This window comes from Nothoprocta perdicaria, unplaced genomic scaffold (assembly GCF_003342845.1).
Source record: "Nothoprocta perdicaria isolate Ctin4 unplaced genomic scaffold, notPer1 scaffold_128, whole genome shotgun sequence".
In the NCBI taxonomy this organism is placed as follows: domain Eukaryota; kingdom Metazoa; phylum Chordata; class Aves; order Tinamiformes; family Tinamidae; genus Nothoprocta; species Nothoprocta perdicaria.
This window is the reverse complement of record NW_020454405.1, coordinates 655,793-664,101: the sequence shown is the minus strand read 5'-3', so window position 1 is coordinate 664,101 and position 8,309 is coordinate 655,793.

Sequence of the window (8,309 nt, the reverse complement as noted above, 5' to 3'; positions counted from 1 at the left end):
GACAGAATGATGATGGAGTGATCATAGCACAACCTGGGGATGCTCTAGGAAGAGGAGTGTTTCCTTTCTTTCCACTCCTTTCCAAAGAACCGCCCCCAACACCGATACCATTGCAAGCTTGATTGCGTAGCCTCTCCTGCCACAWTAAGTGTGTGGTCTTTTAAAGAAGTCATTTGATTTGATGGGCAGTGCTTTGTGAAGGGGAGCTGAAGTTCAGTGCAGTACTACTACCTGGACCGTGGAGGACCATGTATGTGCATAAAGTCATCAAAATGGAGTAATCCTCAAATATACAATTGCAAACTTGAGGGATGGTTTATGCTAGCAGAGCAGTCATGTTCAAAGAATTAAAAGCCTTCTTCTCTTGCCTGTTATCCTCCTTACTTGCTGTCTGGCTCTGCTCAATTAGAGCCCCTACAGGCTGCTCACCCACTGCCTGCACCTATTTTCAAAAAGCACAAAAACGGAACCTGCTTCATCTCCCCGCATCTGCCCCAGTCACATCTCACTATTTAGTCACCTCATGAATCTGCATGCCTTTCAGTTTCCTGTACTTCATGAGAAGTGAATTTTGCGGTTGCTGAGACTGCTCTGAGCGGAGGCGAGTGCCTCAAAGCCTGGACTCTTCCACGTGTGGAATGCGGCTCTGGAAAGCAAGGTGAGAGGCACAGCAAGGGAAGAGCTGTCCCCACGTCGCCTTGAGCTCTCCCTTGAAGTCAGGGGGTACAGCACAGAATAACGTGGAAATACTTTAGATTTATCAGCAAGCGCATGATAAAATCCTGTGTTATGAGCCGATCTAAGAGAGGAGACATTGCAAACCTCCAAGGTAGCATTACTGCACCAGCAAATCCCAAGATCAGACCGATGAGTTTTGGGACAAGTTAACTGCGAGATTCTCTTCCCAGGACACCAGTTACACTAATAGCTACACTGGGGATTAGGAGATCATTAAAAAACAGTAAAAACAAACAAACAAATTTGCAGTCATAAGCTGAAATCAAAAGATCTATGGAATGGCTCAAATCATGACTAATTACGAGATGCTTCGGGCAGTTCTTGGCCTGAGCTTCTTCGGCCACCCAACATACTGGTGACTAAACTTGCGGTGAGGTCATTAGGTGCAGGGAAAGCAGTGATCCGCACTACAGCAACTGTCCGCACAGGCAGGAGCTTGGAGGAGCTATTGCAGAATATCCGTCTGCAGGAGCTCCCCGAGGGGACGCTTTTTGGAGGTAAGCATGCATTTGGGTGCTTTAGCTTAATGCACACGGGAAATGACACATGTTAAAAGCAAACAAAGGTGTTCATTGCATAAAATAAGAGCAGCTACCTAAGGAGCACAGTAGTTGCTGGGCTTTGAATTYCCCACTTTACTTGGTTTCACAGTAGCGATCTCAGAGAGATGCAACCAAAGCAGCGCAAAGTGCACTATGCAAAGTGCATAACTGCTTAATAATAATAAAACTGCTATAAATAGCCATGCAAATGCTTATGCCAGAACCCAAACCTTTTTTCTTTTCCATATACAGTCACGTGYACCACATAATTTATGTCATAAGCATAAATATAATATAGACATAACTATTCTATTGAACTTCAGAACGAGTCTGTATGAAGTGACACGGGTTCCTCAGTGAGGCTTTTCCTAGTGAACACGCTCCTCTAAAAGGTGCTTAATACCAGGACAACAGGGAAGGCGAATCCCRTCTGATGTCACTGTATGGAGCAGTGGGAGGCATCTGCTCCACTTGACTTGATACTGAAAGACTGAACGAGACTTGCCGAGAGGAAGCTCAAACCCGGTGTCGCGAGCGGAGTTGGAGCCCCGGGCTCTCTCCCGGCCTCTCTCCTGGCCAACAGGCCGGCTGGGTCGATAGATTCCRTCCACATGCACTTGAGAACGTATCTGCCTCAGAGGGATGTTGGTATAACTAGAAGTGACAGCCACTGATGTGTTAAATGCAAATATATATATATATACATTGGTCTGTATGTGAGGATATGACCATTTTAGCTATGTAGGTATGTCTAAAAGTGCCATCTTGTCAGAGAGTCCTTTAAAYCAGCATTAAAGAGGTTAACTGTGTACAGCTTATGCCTGAAATAACAGAAACAGTAAATTATACTAATGCATAACATCTTTACCACAGACAGTACAGTATTACTCGGAGCTTTACCAGTATATTTATTCTGGTAAATGACTAGTCACCTAAATAATATTATATATGTATGCGTGTATAATTATGGCATTATATATATATATGTATATTTTATATATATATGTAATATATAAATACACACATCTCTGCTGCTCTTGCTCTTCTAACACCATTTGTCTATGCCTCATGACTGCTGCCCTTGGAACAGCTGACCCTTCCAGCTTGTGGAAGGTGTGGAAGGGAAGAGTGTGGTCTCTTCAGATAAAAAATATCACTCTGGATGGCCCTGAAAAGGGCTCATTTCTGCTGTCCTCTTTGTAGTCTTAACAAGGAATTGCATGGGCACGGTCCAGAGGTCAATTGCAGTGGTCATCACCCTGGTTCCGACCCAGCTGGGAGAAGAAACAGGTTCCTGAGGCTTCAGAACTGTGGTGGAAGGTGTTTGGTAACCTGCCCAAGTGAAACGGGCCCTCATTTAGAGATATTAATGTGCAGTCTGCTTAAAACAGGTCTCTAAAGTCTATAAAGCATGGTAAATCTCGGCATGTTTTTTACAGGTTTGGAATAAACGGCTCATGGGAATTCCCCATGGGTTTCTTCACGTCAAGAAGATATTAAAAAAAAAAAACAACAGAAATCCAGGAAGTGTAATTATTAACTCAGAGCATTGGGACTGAGACTACTGCAAGCCTGTTATTCCGCTTATTTTATGGAAGGGTGGATGAGGCGCAGGTGGGAGGCCGAGAGCGGGGCTCCTTTCCTGGAGCTGGCACCTTTTCCGCTGCCCAAACGGGAGCCCGTGGCCTCYGAGGACCCGACCCGAGAGCGGTCGGTCCGACCGGGAGCCTCTCATCCGGGATGTGTAATTGCCCTYGGCTCCCTGTACAGCCCCTGGAGGCACCAGCGCTTGCGGAGGACAAATTAAGTCTCAGTCTGAGTTGTCTGCAGATATTTACATCTGCTCCAACAGAGAGCCATGGGACTTGGTCCCTGGTGCAGGCAGGGAAAGCAGGCCAGGGAAAGCAGGGCCGGGAGCTGTTTGGCCTCTGTGCCTCGTTAGCAGAGAGCTACAAGCAGGAGGGAGACTGGGAGATAGGGAAGTAGAGCTTTCCGTCGTCAAAAACAACCAGCAGAGTTGTAGTGGTCTAGGATTGTGCAAGAAAACAGCTCTGGAGACGTGGAGAACCAGTAAGAAACTGCTGACGGAGAAGGATCATCTGAGGCTCTTGCAGTCAACCGCTGCTTTACACTATTATTGCTATTATCTCTCCTGAAATTGTCACAAATATCACACAGAACTGAAAAGCTGGGCATTTGCCTCATGTGCTCGTTCTAATTTGTCAGCCTGGTGAATCCGGAAAATAAAACATGGTGACTGTTTTGTTAAAATTGACCTACAAAATCAAAACAAAACCAAAGTTGCCAAAGAATTTAAAAAAAAAAAGGGAAGCCACCAACACCTTTTAAGAAATAAAAGTAGAGGGGAAGAGGGAAAAGGGAAAAGAAAGTCTGTATTTCTTTGCTTCTATCAAAAGGGTAAAGGAGGAGTGACTTTAACAGCACTCCTGTTTTATCCACGCTTGCTTATTTTTGTCTCAGAACTTCATCCAATTCTGTTGCAGGTTGGCTGCTCAGCTCGGTGTGACGCCAGGGTTCATGATGCGTCAGAGATCGTTTTCTGGTGGTTTTCASTTTTTAATAAGATATTTGACTTCAGCTGTATCGAAAGGATGGCATATGGATTTCAKGAATTGATGTTTTCTTCTCAACTGATCATTTTTCCTCCTCTTCCCATTGGAAACAGTCTTTCCATTTTAGCTTGTCTTCAGAAATGGTATGACATGTAAACCTGGAATTATTCAACAGATAATTAGACAAAAATTAAATCAGGAATTAAGGAACTAAAACAAAATAAACAATTCTTTCCATATTGCATGTAAATACCCGTACCACCCTGCGCACCAAATCTGACCCAGTCTTGCTTAGTCAGACTCCACTTTTCTAAGGCAGGCACTTGGGAGACCGCAGATTTAAGAGATGTTCCTGAATATATATGATAGTGGACATGGAAAATCACGGTTAAGATGGCTGCATTCATGGGATTAGAACCTCCAGCACCCCAAGAATTCGCTTGTTCCCATCCAAATCCAGAGCCCTCCTTGAGCAATGCCCACAGACAAGGGCAAACCAGCTGCAACCCAAACAGTCCCACAGCATTTTCTGTGCGCTGTATTTCAGTCTAATGAAACAGTGGAAGGAGTAAAAATGAGATTCTAAAACCACAGTTTAGCACTTTAAGCATTTTAAGCACTGTGAGACTATGTCTGCCTTAACAAGCAGTGGGATGCAACAGGAACAGCACAATCCAGTTGCTGCTGGGGACCTAATCTTTATGTTGTGCATGTTCTGGGATGTGTGTGTGTGTGTATCTTAGACTGACCTCAGTACGGTCAGTGCAGTCATTTAGGATGACGGAATGTCTATCAGTTGTTGCAGGGTGGCTTTTGGTTCAGTTTCAGGTGGATAAACTCCTGCTGGTGTATTCCAGGGATGCTCCACAAAAGGAACTGYGGAGCAGAGGTCAAAGCATTTGCTTCAAAAGCATATTGCTGATCTGAACTGAACTGCTAATGCAGAYGCACTCTTAGAGTTTGTCTCTCCAAGTCCATACACTGCCAGAGACGTGGCAAAGTTACTCTGAAATGAGTTGGATGGACCTCCTGAGAGCAGGATAGCTATTTCTGTAGAGTTTTTTCCATTATTTACTTGCCTGAAACAGGGACAATACATGTGCTAGGCCAAAAAGTACTTTATTCTCAAATATTTACTCTGAGAAGGGCAGTGGCTCCATTACAGCAGTGTGAGGCAAGGCCTAGGTATAGACAGAGAAATCCCCTCAGATCGGGGCTTAGGCAGCGCCAGCAACCGGTCTGCACCACAGATCTGCGGCCCCGGCACCCAGAGAAAACACCCCAAAAAGCTCCACCTCTTGTCTGCACGAGAACACSGCTGCTGTGCAAGAACTGGGACAAAAATAGCACCGACTTTACAGGAAATGTGCAGGTAAATCCTCCACGCAATTTCTACACCAGCAACTGAACTAGAACTAGGCTAATTCATCACCCCCCCTTGCTTGCGCTGGTTATATATCCTTCCCCCTGCCTCCCACTTCTGTCCTTTTCCTCAGTATATTAGTTCTTGCTTTCTCCAGTCCTTTGGTCTTATCCTCTCCTTGTTTTCCTGTCCTTATTTCTCAATCCTTCTCCCAGGTATACTACGAAATCCTGTTCTGAAGCCCTTTTTATTTAGCAGCTGCAGTAATCCTAAATTTTGCTCTCTAGCTAACAGCTATTTCTTTTACAGCAGCTCAGCGCTGGGTGCTCTGGGCGACTCCTGCAGCTTCCTCTGGATCAGCGCTGGAGAGCACTGACAGCTCCAGGCAAACGGTGCCCATTCACCTCCCAGGGGCAAGAGCTTCCCCTTGGAAAAGGGAAGCAAATGAGTTAGAGCACACAGCCCCAGGCGCCCACAGGTGCATTGAGAACAGATCGTAAAATAGGAACCACCAATGAAAAAGATGGCATTTGGGAAATTCTCACAATGTTGGGGAAAGAAGAAAGAAAACTGGGTGCATTCACCAAATTTGGTTATGGCACAAGCYGTTGTGCCACGCTTTCCCCCTTTTTTGGGAAATCTATCATAGAGGTTTTAGATAAATCCTCCATTTCCAAACCACGTTTTGAGGATAAACACCCAAGTCCTTTTATAGACCGATTTCCTAGTGAACTTTTGTTCCTTTATGCYCACATATGAGCAAAAGCTGTACAGGAAAACCCGCATCATCCATACGTACATTCTGCTGCTCGCTGCATGCAGTTGTCTTAAAAAGTCCTGAAGCTTTCCTGTCTTTCTGGAAAATATCCACATGCCATGTCCTCATGGCAAGGGGTAATTCAGCATGACATGGGAGCGGGACAGGGCACAAAAGCCTCAAAGGGGAACTAAGGGTYCAAATCTTATAAATAAGCAGTTAGGAAATTGGGATACATTATCTCCAAATGAAAAATGTGTTCCATAACACAGCTGTTCTTTCCTGTTTCATAAAGGATACTTGCCTGCATGCCTGCTTGCTAGATGGAGCTGCATCCAATTTAGATTTTCAGGCTGGCAAGTGTGATTTAGAGTTAGCATTGTTTCACATTTACACAGAGAAAACTAAGAGAGAACTGTACGTATCATTTTTAATCACCATTTATTAAGTCATAGCAAAAAAAAAAATTGATTTCTGAAAAATTATTTTATACTAGCCATGCTATTTAACTGTTAGCATCATTTTATTTTTTCAGTTGCCTTTGCTATGCTAGCTTTGTCTACTACACTTACATGATTACACACTGCCATCAATATTGAACTGCTATTACCAAAAGAGGAAAGTGTTTTGGAGAAACAGACTGATTTGGACACCTTTATATAACACTCCCTGGCTTCTCTGTACTTYGTTACTATGAATTCACTGTTGTTCCTACCGACACCTATGAGTTTCTGTAGCGTTCTCTGCATAAGGGATCTCATCCATTGAAAACTCTGTATTATGCAGCTGTAAGAGAAATTAACAGTCATTTTCTTTTTGCTSTGTGAAGTCAGCACTTTCTATCCCAAAATTCTTTCCAAGTGCTAATATATTGTGAGAGAAGTCAACCCGTAGTTTATATAAAGTTTATATTAAGAAAATAATATACAGGCTCCTAGGCCTTTCAGTATTAGCAACRAAGTAAATATAGAAAAATATTCTAAGTATTTATCCTTTTTTAAAATTAGAAGTTGCTCAGATTCTTTGAGTGATACTTTATCAGTACACAGATAAACGCATTCAAATACTTTAGAAGCTGAAGCACCTATCACTTCTCATTTTAACAGAAAATTTGCATCTTTCCTTCCACACAGTCTGGAAGAGAACATCCTTATCAGAAACATGTTTAACTGCAACCACCTCAGAGTCAACATAGTCTCCTAAGCCCTGCATGTTAAGCTGGGCTGCAAGTCGGGTCTGCAGTAACACAGGCTCAAGGCTCTCTCTGAACTTTCCTTCTCCTYCTCTCCATGGACAATTCTTTAATAGCAAACTGCACAGGATCAGGATTGCTCTCCGGTGCCAAGGTCAGCTGCTCCTGCCCATTTTGCTTCTCCTCCAAAACAGAGAGGCCCAAACAAAGCCTCTCTTGGGACTRGCCCCTGATCTATGCTAAATCCCCAAACATCCCTGGAAATCTTCAGGGAAGTGCTACTGGCACAGGCTCACGTGGGCTGATCTGTTTCAGTGCTCARGAACAGTCTTTTTTAGGACTGTTAAACCACAAGATGTTGCTGATCAATCCGTCTTCCCCGATGCAGACCCTGCCGATTCCAATGGCCACGACTGAGCCCATCGCTGACAGCACATGGAGAATTGCCGGGGCTCTGCACTTCCCTGCGCTAGCGGGTGAAGGACCTGGAGGATAAAAACAAGACATTTTCTTAGCAGGAGATCTCTTCAAGCAGAAATATTTTGGTATTGTCAGGAAATAAATCTTAAAAAGAGGCTTAACTTTCCTCTAGGAAATACTTAAAAAAGAAATGGGTTTATCAATGTCAATTTCTGTTTTCTTTACTTCCCTTAACTCAAAGGCTCCTACCCACTTCTTTAACGAGAGAAGTCCTTGTTTCTAGCCCCGAATTTCTGGAAGGCACTCTGGGCACAGGGGGCTCCATGGGCACAGGGGGCTCCATGGGCACAGGGGGCTCCATGGGCACAGGGGGCTCCATGGGCACAGGGGGCTCCATGGGCACAGGGGGCTCCATCTTCCCCACTTTCTCCGCCGCCTCAGCAGAGGCAGCGCCGCCGTTCCGAGGCGCTGCAGCCCTGCGCCGCTCCCTCGGCACCTCCGCAAGGGAGACGCTGCGGGACGTGACCGGGAAGGGCGGCCCGCGCAGCGGGAAGGGCGGCGCGGGCTCCGCCGCTCGCGCCAGGCACCTGCGGGGCGGGCGCCGCCATGAGGGCTCGGCCGCGCCGCGGCGCCTCAGGTGATGGCGGCGGGCGGGAGGGCGCAGCGCGCGGCTCCGCCCGCGGCCATCACGTGCGCCCGCCTGCAGCCCTATGGGCGGCGGCGG